This window comes from Electrona antarctica, assembly GCF_951216825.1.
Source record: "Electrona antarctica genome assembly, chromosome: 2".
In the NCBI taxonomy this organism is placed as follows: domain Eukaryota; kingdom Metazoa; phylum Chordata; class Actinopteri; order Myctophiformes; family Myctophidae; genus Electrona; species Electrona antarctica.
In genome coordinates this window covers 867,921-887,694 of record NC_136807.1, presented here as the reverse complement: position 1 = coordinate 887,694, position 19,774 = coordinate 867,921, and the positions used below count along the sequence as shown (strand labels likewise).

General features: G+C 44.3%; 1 long non-coding RNA gene across 1 annotated transcript; it reads right to left on the bottom strand.

The window, feature by feature from the left end:
* Positions 1 to 5,327: 5,327 nt before the first annotated feature.
* LOC306937101 lies at positions 5,328 to 18,052 on the bottom strand. Its single transcript, XR_013791585.1, has 3 exons — positions 17,961 to 18,052; positions 10,935 to 11,003; positions 5,328 to 5,376 (listed from the first exon to the last, which is right to left on the bottom strand). It is a non-coding gene; the product is annotated as an uncharacterized lncRNA (long non-coding RNA).
* Between the last annotated feature and the right edge of the window lie 1,722 nt (positions 18,053 to 19,774).

The following is a 19,774-nucleotide window of genomic DNA, read 5'->3' as shown; positions in this document are numbered from 1 at the left end:
AGGTTAGGGTCTTCAAGGAGTTTTTGTTGACCAGTGAGGAGATCCTGTATAGGAAACTTGTTCTTTGGTTGAGTTTTTTGATTACGTTGGTGGCAATTTTATCACCGGAAAGATTTGCCTCCAGGATGGAACCTAGGTAGGTCATTTCATATTGTTGTGATAATATTGTCACCCACTCTAATCAAGAAGTCATCAGCCTTGCTCAGATTATATTTGAACCAAAGAGAATGGATTCAGTTTTTCCCAGGTGTAAAGATAGTTTGTTATCAGCGAGCCAGGTGCAGATTCTACCGAGTTCAGAGCTGAGGGCCTTTTCAACCTGCAGTTTGTTCCTGTCCGAGACTAGCAGTGCCGAGTCATCTGCAAACAGGGACAAGTTGCAGTCACAAGCTGATGCCATGTCGTTAACATATATTAGGAAGAGTAAAGGTCCTAGTATGCTTCCTTGTGGAACTCCACAGCTCACTGGGAGGGGGGGGGGGGGGGGGGGCAGTGTTCCGTTCACCTCAACCATCTGTTCTCTCCCCTCCAGGTAGGATTGCATCCAGCTCACTGATGTGCTATATCAAAACCAATTGCTTTTAGCTTGTTTACCAATATGGAGTGGTTCACGTTGTCAAAAGCCTTTTGGAGGTCCAGCATGACCATGCCTCAGTATTTGCAAGCATCCACCTCTTGTTTGATGTGGTCGCTCAAATAGAGGAGGCATGTGTCAGTGGAGTGGGATGTTCTGAAGCCGGATTGAAATTTGTACTTTTTTTTTTTGTGGCAAGATACTTTCCAACCAATTCATAGTCACTAAGATACCCTTGTAGCTGTCTAAATACTTCCTTAATGTCAACAAAGTCCACACTCAAAAGAGGAAGTTCAACAAACCACGTGCAACCCAGATTCGGCTAAAGCAAAGGGTTAAATTAATTTAGCTCCTACGCCACTAAAATGTGTTTTTTATGTCCAATGTTTTTGTATTTAAGTTAATAAAGTTAACATAAATAGTGGCCCTCTGGAGTGAGTGTGGAACTATAGTGGCCCTCTGGAGTGAGTGTGGAAATATAGTGGCCTTCTGGAGTGAGTGTGGAACTATAGTGGCCCTCTGGAGTGAGTGTGGAACTATAGTGGCCCTCTGGAGTGAGTGTGGAACTCTAGTGGCCCTCTGGAGTGAGTGTGGAACTATAGTGGCCTTCTGGAGTGAGTGTGGAACTATAGTGGCCCTCTGGAGTGAGTGTGGAAATATAGTGGCCTTCTGGAGTGAGTGTGGAACTATAGTGGCCCTCTGGAGTGAGTGTGGAACTATAGTGGCCTTCTGGAGTGAGTGTGGAACTATAGTGGCCCTCTGGAACGAGTGTGGAACTATAGTGGCCCTCTGGAGCGAGTGTGGAACTATAGTGGCCTTCTGGAGTGAGTGTGGAACTATAGTGGCCCTCTGGAGCGAGTGTGGAACTATAGTGGCCCTCTGGAGTGAGTGTGGAACTATAGTGGCCTTCTGGAGTGAGTGTGGAACTAGTGGCTATTGGCCATATTCAGACCGCAGCCATCTTGCCAGCAACGTGATACCTAGGTGATACTTCCCATAGACAGCTCTTTCATCCAAACAGAAAAGTCCTATCTAATTATATTAAACAATGTCAAAATCACCAACATTGCAGCTGTAGGGAAAGCTTGAATTGTCTTTCAATCTATAAAGTGTTTTTTTCATAAAATTCCACCGTAGACATTTTATGAGCTACTTCCTGTCAAGCAATTCCTTGCAAGTGTTGGAGTTTGGAGCTCGTTGAATATCACTCAACAGCCCATGCGTACCACCCGTTTTGAATGTGCACATAGTGCAGCAGGAGGTTCCTTTACTGATAACGAGCGCTTCCATACTCTGATACTTAAAAAAAAAAAATCATCTGCAAGGAATGTATTGACAGGAAGTAGCTCGTAACATGTCTACGGTGGATTTGTATTAAACAAAAACAGATTGAAAGAGGATAATTCAAGCTTTCCCTACAGCTGCAATGTTGGTGATTTTGACGTTGTTTAATATAATTAGAGAGTACTTTTCTGTTTGGATGAATGGGCTGTCTATGGGAAGTGTCACCTAGTATAGTATAGGCATCACCTTGCTGGCAAGATGGCTGCGGTCTGAATATGGCCTATTGTGTCTGGTCAATATTCATTAGAACAATGTGAAGTTATAAACAGAACAAACAGAACATTAACATGAAGTCAGTCATAAATACTAAATAGTTTCATTTAAAAACGCAGCATTAAGTTGAGTGTTTATTAACCCTAGAAGAACACTAGACCCAACCTTTGTCACACCATCACTAAACCCGCGTATATTTAATCAGATGTAATATATTCCATGACAAAATATTTCTCAATATACTAAAGTTCACTAAAGTACAATTCAGGACAATTTGAAGTACTCTTCTTTAATTTTTCAATTTCTTCATGACATTTCACAAGAAAGGAGGGAAATAGAGGGTCCTATCATAGTGGGGGGGGGGGGGGGGGGGGGATCTGTGAAACATATTGGAGCTGGGAACGTCTCCTTTGGTCCACCCACCTCACCCCTGCCCATTTTGATTGGCTGGAATAGCTTAGGGTTGACGACAGAGTACAGCATCTTGCAATACACGATTCTCTACACCACTAAGATACCCATGTACCTGTCTAAATACTTCACTAAGATACCCATGTAGCTGTCTAAATACTTCACTAAGATACCCATGTAGCTGTCTAAATACTTCACTAAGATACCCATGTAGCTGTCTAAATACTTCACTATGATACCCATGTACCTGTCTAAATACTTCACTATGATACCCATGTACCTGTCTAAATACTGCACTAAGATACCCATGTACCTGTCTAAATACTTCACTACGATACCCATGTACCTGTTTAAATACTTCACTAAGATACCCATGTACCTGTCTAAATACTTCCTTAATGTCAACACTCACCACCAGAGGGAGTTCAACAAACCTTGTGCAACCCAGATTCGGCTCAAGCAAAGGGTTAAATTAATTTAGCTCCTATACCACTAAAATGTGGAACGCCCTACCAACAGCCATAAAGTTATGGTACTGCATTGTGTTTGGTCAGTATTCATTAGAACATACATGGTTAACAGGCAGCCCGGGGGCCACATGTGGGCCCCACCTTCACTTAATGAGGCCCTCAGGTTAATATCAACTGGCGGCCCGGGGGCCACATGTGGCCCTCACCTTCACTTAATGAGGCCCTCAGGTTAATATCAACTGGCGGCCCGGGGGCCACATGAGGCCCTCACCTTCACTTAATGCGGCCCTCAGGTTAATATCAACTGGCGGCCCGGGGGCCACATGAGGCCCCCACCTTCACCTAATATCAGAATACTGATATATTATAGATTTCAGGATTCCAAAAAACATGACCTGCTTTAATTACTTCAGTCTAAATTAGTAGCTTAATGAGTAGTATTAATGAGTAGTATTACAATGTTATTGTCTTTTTAATATCCAATGTATTTGTATTTGTATTTAAAGGGATAGTTCAGATTGTTTTTACTTAAGCTGTATGAAATACTCTCCATTAATATAGTGGTTGCAACTGTATTAATTGATTGCCCGAGTCCCGTGGTGGAAGTTCTGCTCTGGTTTTGGTGAATATTAAGTAGTTCCGGTCATTTTGTGGGGGACACTGGGGCCACGCAGTAAAAGTAAATTAATTCACAAAACTAACGTCATTTGTATTGTTGACCTATTTCTAAAATATTACCGCAACTTTCATTCAACTGACCCCTCTATGGAACAACTTTTTTGGGCGTAGTTATATGGACATATGTGATATTTTAGAAACAGGTCAACAATACAAATGACGTTAGTTTTGTGGATAAATGTACTTTCAATGTGTGGCCCCCTGTGCCCTACCGGGAACACAGGGAGAACATGTGAGGGTACCTACCCTAGGGCCGTGTCCCCTAGGCCCTAGGGGACACGGCCAATGGCCAATGGCCTTTCTGTGTGGAGTTTGCATGTTCCCTAGGGCCTAGGGAACATGCAAACTCCACACAGAAAGGCCATTTCGCCAGCCCCACCTCGGGTATGGACACTGATGACGTGGAGGAGAGAACACGCCCCCAGCGCCTCCAGTGTGAATCGAACCCAGGACCTTCTAGCTGTGAGGCGACAGCACTACCGACTGTGCCTTTCACTAGCCTTTAAGCACAGTAATACCATGGTCAGTGCAGCAATGACATGTAGTTTTGGCTTTGTGGGCAGGAAAAGGAAATGATTGTGTTCTATCTATGAAACAGTGGTGATTTGGGGCCATGTTATGTGCATGTTGTTGGTCCACTGACAGTGAAAACGTTACTCCAGGTCAACACAGCCATCTACCAGGAGCTTTTAGAATAGGCCTACATTGTGCTTCAGTATGTTAACAAGCTTCATGGAGATGCTGATTTTACTTTCCAGCTCGATTTGGCACCTGCCCTCAGAGCCAAAACTACTATTAACTGGTGTACTGACCATGGTATTACTGTGCTTAACTAACCAGCCAACTGGCCTGACCTGAACCCCACAAAGAATGTATATTGTATTGTCAAGAGGAAGGTGTGAGACACTAGATTCAACAATACAAATGAGTTTAAAGCTGTTATCAAAGCAAACCTGGGCTTCCATAACACCTCAACAGTGCCACAGGCTGATCACCTCCATGCCACGCCCCATTGGCTGATCACCTCCATGCCACGCCCCATTTATGAAATAATGTGTAGCTCAGACCACGTATTGAGTGCATAAATAAATATACTTTTCAGATTGTCGACATTTCTGTATTTTAAATGTTTTTTCTCATAACATATTCTAATATTTTGAGCTGTATGCCAGAATCATCAAGATTAAATCAAAACAAAGGTTTAAATATTTCACTTTATGCACAATGAATCTATAATATATGAAAGTTTTACTTTTTTTTATTATATTATGGAAGAAAATAATAAATACATTTAACAAAATGAATATTGTAATGTTTTGAGGTGCAGCTGTGTAGTGTCCCTCTCCATCTCCCCTGAATGAATATTGTAATGTTTTGAGGTGCAGCTGTGTAGTGTCCCTCTCCATCTCCCCTGAATGAATATTGTAATGTTTTGAGGTGCAGCTGTGTAGTGTCCCTCTCCATCTCCCCTGAATGAATATTGTAATGTTTTGAGGTGCAGCTGTGTAGTGTCCCTCTCCATCTCCCCTGAATGAATATTGTAATGTTTTGAGGTGCAGCTGTGTAGTGTCCCTCTCCATCTCCCCTGAATTAAAACAACGTGAAGTTATAAACCTGCATTCTGTTGGTTCAACTTCTCACTTGCAGCCAGCCTGGTTTCCATGGCTGTCAGTTTAGCAAGGAGGGCTGAAAACACAAGAGCATAACATTCAGTCAATCATAAATACTAAATAGTTTCATTTAAAAACACATCTATCTGTAAGCGTGTGACATCTTCATCATACCTGGAAGTTATGATGAAGAGCATTATTTTTGCACAAAAACACTCCTTGGGCTGAATTAGGCCATAGCCACTTGCCCAAATGTGCTGCCTGACCTCATCACATTTGTGATGACGGCTATGGCCGTTTTTAGCCCAAGGAGTGTTTTTCGTGCAAAACTAATGCTTGGAATGGATTCAGAATCATGAAAACCCCCTAGTGATTTGGGGCCCTAAGGATGAATACAAAATGAATATCAACATCCTAATAGCCTACTGTCCAATATTATTTAGATAGGGAGGGCGGAGAAATTATGACAGTTTGCTGTCAAACAACCTCTGTGTTTTAAATGGACGCTGCTAGTGCTTTCTAGGGTAAAAAGCACTTTGTGTTTGAAATAGACACTCATGCTTTCTAGGTGATTTGGGGCTCTAAAGGATGAACACAATGAATATCAACATCCTAATACTGTCCAATAATTAGTCTAGATAAGGAGGGAGTGAAATTATGACAAAATATGACTCCCTAGTCAAAAAACACTTTTTTTGACTAGGGACACTGTGTTTGAAATATCATGCTTTCTAAGGTGTGATTTGATTTGGGAATATCAACTTATCTTAATACTGTCCAATACTTCGATACGGAGGGGAGGGAAATAATAATACAAAAATAAATACTAAATCACACCAGTGTGAAGTGAGGGGCGCTAATATATTAAAATCTAACTCATGTTGATGAGGTGATGTAATGGTGATGTAAAACAAAGGGCTCCAATTTTGTCTCCGACTTTACCCGCAGCGCGGCCCGCAATTCAGCCGCTGCCCGAAGATTACGAATATAGGAGCTTTCTCTGTCCCTTAATGGTATTTTCGTCCAGCATCACCCGCTATCTTTTTGGCTGACACCGGTATTTGCGCCTAGAGGTGTGGTCATGGGCGTGTTGGCACGCTTTCCCCTAAATTGCTATTGGTCACATACATTTGGGAAAGCGATAGTGGCATTTAAATGTTTTTTTTGTGGCTTTCGCCTTTATTTTATATTTTTTATGGAGGGACAGACAGTAGGCTGACAGGAAATGGGGAGAGAGATGGGGGGAAGACATGTTACGATGCAGAGTGATTTGAACCCAATGTGCAGAGTCACAGGAAACAAGTGTTGATTTTCAAAGTATTTAATAAAGAATAAATGGCAAAAATCTTACACTGACGTAGAACTCAGGAATCAAGGCAAAAGTCTCACACTTTAGTAGAAATGCAGGAAACAGGAATAATTCTTATCCTTGAGTAGAACATAGGAATAGATCTCACTCAGGAACCGAACAGACAAATGACATGGTAGTCAAGCTGGATACATACATGCACCGACAACATCAAACTATGATCTGACACTGAATGTTTGTAATGAGTCCAGTCTTATAGGGGGAAGGTGATTGTGGAATAGTTCACAGGTGGGATGACGAGGGAGTTGGAGACAGGTGAGTAATTGGGACTGCAGTGTGGAATGGAAAGTGGGAGTGGCCAGGGCTGACATGGTCTGTGGAGAGACAGATCATGACAGTACCCCCCTCTCAAGGGACGGATACCAGACGTCCTACAACATAGACGAGGGACGAGCAGGGCGGGTGGAGGGGGACTGGAGGAGGGAACCTGAGACAAAGGACCAGAGCAACGGGGATCTTCAGGGGGGCGGCCAGGACTACGGCCAGAGGCAGGGCTGGTGACTTCAGGGGGACGTCCAGGAGGATGGGCGGTGGCAGAACGAGCGCCATCGGGGGGACGGCCAGGATGCTGGGATGAGGCAGTGACATCATCCGGAGGGCGGCCCGGAGGTCGAGACGAGGCGGAGGAGGCGCCGTCAGGAGGGCGACGCCGGAGGTGCTGCAGGCAGAGCTGCAGGCAGAGCTGCAGGAAGAGGAGATGGAGCTGCAGGCGGGACTGCAGACACAGGAGGCGGGGCTGCCAACGCAGGAGGCGGGGCTGCAGGCAGAGCTGCAGACACTGGAGGCGGGACTGCAGGCGGAACTGCAGACGATGGAGGCAGGGCTGCAGGTGGAACTGCTGACACTGGAGGCAGGGCTGCAGGTGGAACTGCAGACACTGGAGGCAGGGCTGCAGGCGGAACTGCAGGTGGAGCTGCAGACGGGACTGCAGGCGGAGCTGCAGGCGGGACTGCAGGCGGAGCTGCAGGCGGGACTGCAGGCGGAGCTGCAGGCGGGACTGCAGGCGGAGGAGGCGGAGCTGCAGGCGGAACTGCAGGCGGAGGAGGCGGAGCTGCAGGCGGAACTGCAGGCGAAGGAGGCGAAGCTGCAGGCGGAACTGCAGGCGGAGGAGGCGGAGCTGCAGGCGGAACTGCAGGCGGATGAGGCGGAGCTGCAGGCGGAACTGCAGGCGGAGCTGTAGGCGGAGAAGGTGGAGCTGCAGGCGGAACTGCAGGCGGAGCTGCAGGCGGAACTGCAGGCGGAGAAGGTGGAGCTGCAGGCGGAACTGCAGGCGGAGCTGCAGGCGGAACTGCAGGCGGAGCTGCAGGCGGAACTGCAGGCGGAGAAGGTGGAGCTGCAGGCGGGGCTGCAGGCGGAGCTGCAGGCGGGACTGCAGACTCAGGACAGGCGGAGGATGCTGCAGACTCTGGAGGCGGGACCCCCGAGGACTCTGCACTCCCAGGGGACAAGGAGGATGCTGCAGACTCTGGAGACGGGACCCCAGAGGACTCTGCACACCCAGGAGACGAGGAGGATGCTGCAGACTCTGGAGACGTGGAGGATGCTGCAGACCCTGGAGACGGAACCCCAGTAGACACTGCACATCCAGGAGACGAGGAGGATCCAGGAGACGTGGAGGATGCTGCCGACTCTGGAGACGGAACCCCAGTAGACACTGCACATCCAGGAGACGAGGAGGATCCAGGAGACGTGGAGGATGCTGCAGACTCTGGAGACGGAACCCCAGTAGACACTGCACATCCAGGAGACGAGGAGGATGCTGCAGACTCTGGAGACGGAACCCCAGTAGACACTGCACATCCAGGAGACGAGGAGGGTGCTGCAGACTCTGGAGATGGAGAGCCGGCAGACAGCATCGGACGGAAGCAGCCGAACAAAAAGCCCAGGGCCAGAGCTTCCATCACCTCGGTCTGAAACCGATCACCATTGGAGATGACCGACAAGGGCTCTGGCAGGTCACTGGCTGATAGGACTGTCGAGGGTGCAGAGGGCGCAGGCAGGACATCTAGGGAGATGGCTGGCAAGGGCTCTGGCAGGTCGGCAGTGGATATCACCGGTGAGGGTGCAGAGGGCACAGGCAGGTCAACAATGGAGACAGCAGGCTGGGAGGGCTGGTGGATGCTGGGCGAACTGGGCGGTGGAGAGCTGGGCAGCGGAGGTTCCTGGTGGTGTTGGCGGCCACGCCTTCTCCTACCAGGCCCACGGTTCCCCCCACTGTCAGGACAGGCGTGGCGGGTGGGCTTGGTGGCTGGGAGACCCCCCCGCCTGTTGACACAACGGGGCCCCCCCCTAGAAAAATAATCCATAGACTGGGTGCCCTGCTGGTTAGCATCCAGGCTAGTGGGACGTAGGCTCATCACTCCAACCCTAATTGAGTGAGGAGCTGACTGGGAAACATGGGGTGAGCTGGTCTCCACAAAGCTATTAAGCCTCCCATTAACCACATCCAGGTAGGGAACAAAATGGTTCGTCCATGGCCTCTCCTTGAACCACTGCTGGTATACTGTAATCTCCTTCTGGAGTTCAGCACACAGGTTTGGAGGAGATGCCACAAGACAATCAACAACATTTTCAAAGTTCAGCACCTTCCTTGTCAACACTAGTAACTCTGCTGGGTTCATACTCTTGGTCAGATCATACTGTTACGATGCAGAGTGATTTGAACCCAATGTGCAGAGTCACAGGAAACAAGTGTTGATTTTCAAAGTATTTAATAAAGAATAAATGGCAAAAATCTTACACTGACGTAGAACTCAGGAATCAAGGCAAAAGTCTCACACTTTAGTAGAAATGCAGGAAACAGGAATAATTCTTATCCTTGAGTAGAACATAGGAATAGATCTCACTCAGGAACCGAACAGACAAATTACATGGTAGTCAAGCTGGATACATACATGCACCGACAACATCAAACTATGATCTGACACTGAATGTTTGTAATGAGTCCAGTCTTATAGGGGGAAGGTGATTGTGGAATAGTTCACAGGTGGGATGACGAGGGAGTTGGAGACAGGTGAGTAATTGGGACTGCAGTGTGGAATGGAAAGTGGGAGTGGCCAGGGCTGACATGGTCTGTGGAGAGACAGATCATGACAAGACATGCAGTAAAGGCTGTCGGGATCGGGAGTCGAACCCGCAGCACACTGCCAGACTGGATTACCAGCCAAGGTGCCTGGACCACTGAGCCATGGCCCAGGCCGATAGTGGCATTTAAAAGCACCCGTAAGCCGTACCGAATTAGTTTGGTAAAGAGCGGCCACCGCGCGCTTCAATGGAGATGTCCAGGCACAGACTAGTCAGGCTGCCTCATCTCTCCAATATTCATATTGCATCTCTTTGTTATTTTCCTATAAAGTGAGTGCCTGCCACTTCCTTAATTGTGTCCATTGTGTTTATATAATTGTATAGTCAAAGAAGTTATTTGTGCCAGCCTGCCAGCCATTGTGCGGCTTGTGCCGCGTGCGCGATTCCATTTGCTCTTCAGTTCATCACCAGCGCAGCAAATGGTTTAATCCGACTAGCCGAACTTTCCTTTTCGCTTCATACCGTTCTGTAGAGAGGATCTACACGCACGATCTATATACCGAATGAAAGCCCTAATTTCGTAGTTTACATAGCACTTTGAAATTTAAAAAATGGGCTAGATTTGAGCAAGTTGTGACTCAATGAAAAGACGAGTGTTATTGGCTCTTTGTGTGTGGAAAACAAAAAGAACGACACGGGGGGTGGGGAGTGCAGCACAAGTGAGGCACATTCTGGCGTAAAGTTTCCCTTCATTGTCAATGGCGTTTATTAAACAAACTTTGAACTAAAGACAAACATTAAACCTAAAAAATAAATAGAAAATGAGTGAAATCGACACACGTGCTTTCTAAGGTGTGATTTGGGGCCCTAAAGATGAATTTGGTAACACTTGCTAGGCATCCCAAATTATCTTTATAATGTGTTTATTTTTTATAAACATGAACTTTGTTTTAATAATTTAACATCTATAATAATGTATTATGAATGTTTGAGAAATAATAATAATGCTAATGTTATAAACATGGAATACATAGCAAGTTATGATATGATAAGTCATTATAATACAGTTTATAATGTGTTATGATTAAGCCTATAAAGTATAATGATTATTTATCAGTGCCTATAAATATAATTATACATGTTTATGAGAAGATTATAATGTCTTATAAGTTAAATGCGTTTTAAACATGGGATGCATAGCAAGTGTTACCGAATAATAATTAAAACATTGACGTTCTCACCTGCATTCACAGAACTTCCTCCTGGTGCTTCCACCTCATTCTTACTGGAATTACATTTGTTGTCCTTTTCTGGAAAATATACAAAAAAATCACATCATGTCAAACAAACGTAGAAAACAAACTCACTCGCTCATTTCATAAATATCCACCATATCTATAGGTCTACATGTCATAAATATCACCATATCTATACATGTCATACATTTCACCATATCTATACATGTCATAAATATCCACCATATTGCACACACACACACACACACACACACACACACACACACACACACACACACACACACACACACACACACACACACACACACACACACACACACACACAAACACACACACCGAGTATAGGCTACCGCTCTAGGCTCTCCTCTGACTGAACTGAACTGACGTCTCAGGAGCTCCGCAGTCCGCAATAAAAACAATTTAAATACTGCGGGAGCATTATTATTATTATTACCACACTAAACAAAGTTGGATTTGTGCAGAAACTGCAGATACATAACGTAAGTGTTCTTATTATTGTGGGTCTGGGTTTTATAATGCAGCGTGAGTCCGCGAATGGCCGATCTACAAGCTCACAACGCGTTGCGCTGATTGACAGACAGTGCACGTGCAGCAGTTACTGTATACAACTATAATTAAGTAGGCTACTTTTTAGTGTGATGTCTGTCTGTTATTGACTTCTTGTCCGTAATGTGGGTTTATCAGAGCGCCACATTAGTGCAGCTGTGAGTGAGTGGCAGCTGCTGCTGCGTCCAGGCACCAATAAAGCCACCGGCAGCGCGCATGCTAGAAATAATAAATACAAATATGTCGGGCTTCGGGCCGGGCCATGTACTTTTACTGCGGCCCCAGTGCCCCCCACAAAATGACCGGAACTACTTAATATTTCACCAAAACTAGAGCAGAACTCCCACCATGGGACTCGGGCACATGAAAATATAAATATATTTAGGAGAAAAAAAATGTGAAAATGGAACCCATCGTTCTCACAATACTAAAAATCTAAATAAACATATATATATATATATATATATATATATATATATATATATATATATAAAATCTTGTTTAAAAACAATGTCTCCAGCATTTGACACAGTGAACCACCAGCTGCTCCTAGACACCCTAGCGGATCTAGGCATCGGCGGGACGGCACTAAAGTGGTTCTCCTCTTACCTCACCGACCGGACCTACCAGGTCTCCTGGAAAGGTCTGTTATCATCCCCCCGAACCCTCCAAACTGGGGTCCCACAGGGATCTGTACTTGGTCCCCTCCTTTTCTCACTGTACACTAAATCCCTTGGCACTATCATCTCTGCTCACAATATATCCTATCACTGTTATGCCGATGACACACAACTGTTTCTATCCTTCCCCCCCTCTGCCACCCAGGTGGAAGAGCGCATCACTGCTTGCCTGGCTGACATCTCACAGTGGATGTCCTCCAACCACCTCAAGCTGAACCCAGACAAGACTGAGCTTCTCTTCTTCCCAGCTAAGTCCTGCCCGATGCGGGAGCTAACTATTTCCGTAGACAACGCCCTGGTAACGTCTGTCCCAACAGCCAGGAACCTTGGTGTTGTCCTGGACAGTCAGCTCTCGTTCAAAACTCACATCACAGCTGTCACTCGATCCTGTAGGTTCACACTCTATAACATACGACGAATTAGACCGTTCCTCACCCAGGAATCATCCCAGCTCCTAATCCAGACAACAGTCCTGTCAAAACTTGACTATTGTAACTCTCTCCTTACTGGCCTACCGGCATGTGCACTGAAGCCTCTCCAACTGATCCAAAATGCCGCAGCTCGCTTGGTCTTCAACCAGCCAAAATTCTCACATGTCTCCCCCCTGCTCCGCTCCCTGCACTGGCTCCCGGTCGCTGCCCGCACAGAATACAAAACTCTGATGTTGGCATTTAAAGCAACCAAAGGTATGGCTCCCCCATATCTTGCCAGCATGATTGAACCCTACAAACCCTCCCGCGCACTCAGATCAGCCAACGCAGGGAAGCTGGAAGTACCCTCACTAAAAACGCCGGGACAACGCTCCACACGTCTCAAACTCTTCTCCCTTCTGGCCCCAAAACTGTGGAATGCACTTCCCGTTGCAATCAGAACTGCAGCATCACTCCCGATCTTCCGCCGTAGTCTGAAAACCCACCTTTTCAGACTCCATCATGGCCCATAGCACTTACCCTACCCCCCTTAGACAGCACTTCTTAGACTTATATAGCATTTGAAACAGACTTATAGCATGTCATGTAGACAGCACAATAAGTGCATTGTATGTAGTCATAGCACTTCATAGTATATATGTACAGCATAGTATAGCATATATGTGTAGTTTATATGTATAGTGTCATTATATAGATATGTTCTAGTTATAGTTTATATGTATAGTGTCATTATATAGATATGTTCTAGTCACGTTCTTAGCTTACGCATGTTTCGCGATAAATGCATTTTTACATATGTGATGTATTCCCATGCTTTTTGTTCTTGCCTATTGTAAGTCGCTCTGGATTAAGAGCGTCTGCTAAATGCCTAAATTGTAAATTGTAAATTGAGTAGAAAAAAAAGGTGGTTGAAAAGTGTGACCAGATTTGACTGAGAGCTGCCATCGTGCAACCTCCAGCTTTTCACCAGAGGAGAAAAACTGAATGTTTATTTATATTTTATCCAAAATGAGTTAATAGCAATTCAAAGTGCTGATCTTATTATATACAATAGTTATTGTCATTACCATAATTATTAATAATAATGATTATTGTTATTATACATTGTAATTATATATTTAGTTGTATTATCTTATATAGACTTGATTGTTTTTTTGTTTTTTTTTGTATTTCCATTTTGTTATTATACTGTGAGTGTGTAAAAAAAAAATCAACCTGAATATAAGTTTTGATGTATTGAGATACACAAAGAAGGGGTAGGACTCGATACGTTTTTCAATAAACTTCTTCCTACTCCTTTTTCGAACATAAACATAAGTTAAGGATTATGAAAGATCATTATTATTATTATTTTTGGACGCTTCTTTTTTGTTTTTAATATTTACTTTGTCTTTTCTTGTTTATATTGTTCGGAAATAAATAAATGAAATCGACATGTAAATATGAAATAAATGCTTAAACATGTAGCAGGTATAATGTTAGCCTCGGAAACCCAGACATTTTTATTTCCAGGGAGAAAAAAAAGTCTGGGACCGAGTCCACTTCAATTCGGCATAGAGTAGTGCAAACATCACTCACTCTCTGCTGATTTCTGATCGTCTGCACCTTTGTTAAATTGACACACACACACACACACACACACACACACACACACACACACACACACACACACACACACACACACACACACACACACACACACACACACACACACACACACACACACACACACACACACACACACACACACACACACACACACACACACACACTCCTCTCTCTCTCTCTCTGTTGCTCTAATCAATTAGTCTCATGTCTAGCAGCTGCGCATAGTTTCTCCCGGCGGATCCTGCCAGGAGCTGCCTATGCCATAAAAAGCATAGGTGAGTTCCAGGCTAGTGTAATGTATAGAGACCACAGAAGTGAACCTTTCAAGCCTGTTTTCTCAACTCGCTGTTTCTCTGCAAGACATTACTCTATAAGCCATATCTCCAAAACTGGTGGGTCAAACTGAACAACCAATATGTCTATTTGAAGCTATGATTCCCTGCTTTGACATGACGTGAAAAAAAAGTCTGGGACCGAGTCCACTTCAATTCGGCATAGAGTAGTGCAAACATCACTCACTCTCTGCTGATTTCTGATCGTCTGCACCTTTGTTAAATTGACACACACACACACACACACACACACACACACACACACACACACACACACACACACACACACACACACACACACACACACACACACACACACACACACACACACACACACACACACACACCTCTCTCTCTCTGTTGCTCTAATCAATTAGTCTCATGTCTAGCAGCTGCGCATAGTTTCTCCCGGCGGATCCTGCCAGGAGCTGCCTATGCCATAAAAAGCATAGGTGAGTTCCAGGCTAGTGTAATGTATAGAGACCACAGAAGTGAACCTTTCAAGCCTGTTTTCTCAACTCGCTGTTTCTCTGCAAGACATTACTCTATAAGCCATATCTCCAAAACTGGTGGGTCAAACTGAACAACCAATATGTCTATTTGAAGCTATGATTCCCTGCTTTGACATGACGTGAAAAAAAGTCTGGGACCGAGTCCACTTCAATTCGGCATAGAGTAGTGCAAACATCACTCACTCTCTGCTGATTTCTGATCGTCTGCACCTTTGTTAAATTGACACACACACACACACACACACACACACACACACACACACACACACACACACACACACACACACACACACACACACACACACACACACACACACACACACACACACACACACACACACACACACACACACTCCTCTCTCTCTCTCTCTCTGTTGCTCTAATCAATTAGTCTCATGTCTAGCAGCTGCGCATAGTTTCTCCCGGCGGATCCTGCCAGGAGCTGCCTATGCCATAAAAAGCATAGGTGAGTTCCAGGCTAGTGTAATGTATAGAGACCACAGAAGTGAACCTTTCAAGCCTGTTTTCTCAACTCGCTGTTTCTCTGCAAGACATTACTCTATAAGCCATATCTCCAAAACTGGTGGGTCAAACTGAACAACCAATATGTCTATTTGAAGCTATGATTCCCTGCTTTGACATGACGTGAAAAAAAAGTCTGGGACCGAGTCCACTTCAATTCGGCATAGAGTAGTGCAAACATCACTCACTCTCTGCTGATTTCTGATCGTCTGCACCTTTGTTAAATTGACACACACACACACACACACACACACACACACACACACACACACACACACACACACACACACACACACACACACACACTCCTCTCTCTCTCTGTTGCTCTAATCAATTAGTCTCATGTCTAGCAGCTGCGCATAGTTTCTCCCGGCGGATCCTGCCAGGAGCTGCCTATGCCATAAAAAGCATAGGTGAGTTCCAGGCTAGTGTAATGTATAGAGACCACAGAAGTGAACCTTTCAAGCCTGTTTTCTCAACTCGCTGTTTCTCTGCAAGACATTACTCTATAAGCCATATCTCCAAAACTGGTGGGTCAAACTGAACAACCAATATGTCTATTTGAAGCTATGATTCCCTGCTTTGACATGACGTGAAAAAAAAGTCTGGGACCGAGTCCACTTCAATTCGGCATAGAGTAGTGCAAACATCACTCACTCTCTGCTGATTTCTGATCGTCTGCACCTTTGTGAAATTGACACACACACACACACACACACACACACACACACACACACACACACACACACACACACACACACACACACACACACACACACACACACACACACACACACACACACACACACACACACACACACTCCTCTCTCTCTCTGTTGCTCTAATCAATTAGTCTCATGTCTAGCAGCTGCGCATAGTTTCTCCCGGCGGATCCTGCCAGGAGCTGCCTATGCCATAAAAAGCATAGGTGAGTTCCAGGCTAGTGTAATGTATAGAGACCACAGAAGTGAACCTTTCAAGCCTGTTTTCTCAACTCGCTGTTTCTCTGCAAGACATTACTCTATAAGCCATATCTCCAAAACTGGTGGGTCAAACTGAACAACCAATATGTCTATTTGAAGCTATGATTCCCTGCTTTGACATGACGTGAAAAAAAAGTCTGGGACCGAGTCCACTTCAATTCGGCATAGAGTAGTGCAAACATCACTCACTCTCTGCTGATTTCTGATCGTCTGCACCTTTGTGAAATTGACACACACACACACACACACACACACACACACACACACACACACACACACACACACACACACACACACACACACACACACACACACACACACACACACACACACACACACACACTCCTCTCTCTCTCTGTTGCTCTAATCAATTAGTCTCATGTCTAGCAGCTGCGCATAGTTTCTCCCGGCGGATCCTGCCAGGAGCTGCCTATGCCATAAAAAGCATAGGTGAGTTCCAGGCTAGTGTAATGTATAGAGACCACAGAAGTGAACCTTTCAAGCCTGTTTTCTCAACTCGCTGTTTCTCTGCAAGACATTACTCTATAAGCCATATCTCCAAAACTGGTGGGTCAAACTGAACAACCAATATGTCTATTTGAAGCTATGATTCCCTGCTTTGACATGACGTGAAAAAAAGTCTGGGACCGAGTCCACTTCAATTCGGCATAGAGTAGTGCAAACATCACTCACTCTCTGCTGATTTCTGATCGTCTGCACCTTTGTTAAATTGACACACACACACACACACACACACACACACACACACACACACACACACACACACACACACACACACACACACACACACACACACACTCCTCTCTCTCTCTCTCTCTCTGTTGCTCTAATCAATTAGTCTCATGTCTAGCAGCTGCGCATAGTTTCTCCCGGCGGATCCTGCCAGGAGCTGCCTATGCCATAAAAAGCATAGGTGAGTTCCAGGCTAGTGTAATGTATAGAGACCACAGAAGTGAACCTTTCAAGCCTGTTTTCTCAACTCGCTGTTTCTCTGCAAGACATTACTCTATAAGCCATATCTCCAAAACTGGTGGGTCAAACTGAACAACCAATATGTCTATTTGAAGCTATGATTCCCTGCTTTGACATGACGTGAAAAAAAATCCAATGGCAGTCCCTCAGTCAAATTTGGCCACAAGTGGTGAAGTGGTCCTTTAAAGGAGAATTCCATGCTAGAAGGCTTACTTACTTACTTTGTAGCTGTTACGTCCCCACCAAAGAGGTCCAGGTGTTATTTTGTGCAAAAGCGCATTATTGGCTATTTCCCCTACCATAAGCCCTCAATGAATTGCATTGAATTGCATTGAATTGAGGGCTTATATTACTGAGAGCATCAGCCTCTCCATCATCCTTACCTGTGAGGTGGTTTGTGGGCTGGTCGTCGTGGTGGTTGAGGCTCACCTCCAGCGTTGCTTGGTCGTCATGGTGGTTGAGGCTGAGGTCCAACGATCCTTGGAACTGCAGGTCGGTGTCGCCTGAACACAGGCAGAAGAGGACGAGCAGGAAAACGGCAGCAGTCTCCATCTCGAAGATTTGTCGATGCTGTGGCAAGCAGCATATTATATACTCTACCTAGCTACCGCCCAACAGGATGAGACTTAACAGTTTTTTAGCGTGGGTATTTCCCAGAGTATAATTTTTCAGTACGTTTTCCTTGTTCTTTGTTCCGTGTATTTTTTTTTTTTTTACCTTGTTCGTCTGGTTACATTTGGCAATGTGACAAAAGGCTGAGTCACACCTGACAACAGACCATTGATATTAAATGGGTCATTCCAGAATTGTAGGACATTTGACGTCCCACCCATGAAATTTCAAACAATCCATGTAAAAAATACAAAATCATACATTTGTTGTGTAACTTATACTAGTCCTGAGACCAAATCTAAATCAACTGGGAGAAAAAAGGTTTTGAAAATATTTTTGAAAATATAAAATAAGTCGGGAGTACCCCCTAATATGCCATTTCTCTCTTGTCCCAACCCCTTGGTGACCAGATTGAATATCTGATAACACTGTTAAAATTACATTTAAATCTACTTTGTTCTCTTTGGTCAGCTTTTTCCTGTGTGAAGTGAGGGGCGCTAATATATTTAAGTCTAACTCATGTTGCTATGATTAGGTGATGTAATGGTGATGTAAAACAATCGGTGACAAAACAAATACATTCTCTTTATTGTTAACGGCATTTAATGTTGTTAGGGACAAGATGACATTTTCCCTTCATTGCCAATACGCGTTTTGATTGATTGATTGATTGATTGATTGAAATATTTATTAACAGTTTGCAGAATTACAGTACATTTCATGCACAAACTCAATACAAAGGCTGTTAACTGTGAGTGGACGACCCAATTAAGCATTACACTTGTTTCCAATAGGGTCCACCATGTTCAATTCATCGAAAACATTTAGAGACGTACAAATAGACACTTCTATATAGACAAAGAACAGAACAGGAATTCATCATAAAAAGACAGAGTTTGCCCCCCCCCCCCCCCCACACACACACACACACCCACACACTTCACTCTGGCTTTTTCAGGCCTTACATTAATATATTACCATTATGGTCATTTTTCAGGCCTTACATTAATATATTACCATTATGGTCATTTTTCAGGCCTTACATTAATATATTACCATTATGGTCATTTTTCAGGCCTTACATTAATATATTACCATTATGGTCATTTTTCAGGCCTTACATTAATATATTACCATTATGGTCATTTTTCAGGCCTTACATTAATATATTACCATTATGGTCATTTTTCAGGCCTTACATTAATATATTACCATTATGGTCATTTTTCAGGCCTTACATTAATATATTACCATTATGGTCATTTGTCAGGCCTTACATTAATATATTACCATTATGGTCATTTTTCAGGCCTTACATTAATATATTACCATTATGGTCATTTTTCAGTCTTTTTCAGGCCTTACATTAATATATTACCATTATGGTCATTTTTCAGTCTTTTTCAGGCCTTACATTAATATATTACCATTATGGTCATTTTTCAGTCTTTTTCAGGCCTTACATTAATATATTACCATTATGGTCATTTTTCAGGCCTTACATTAATATATTACCGTTATGGTCATTTTTCAGGCCTTACATTAATATATTACCATTATGGTCATTAATATATTACCATTATGG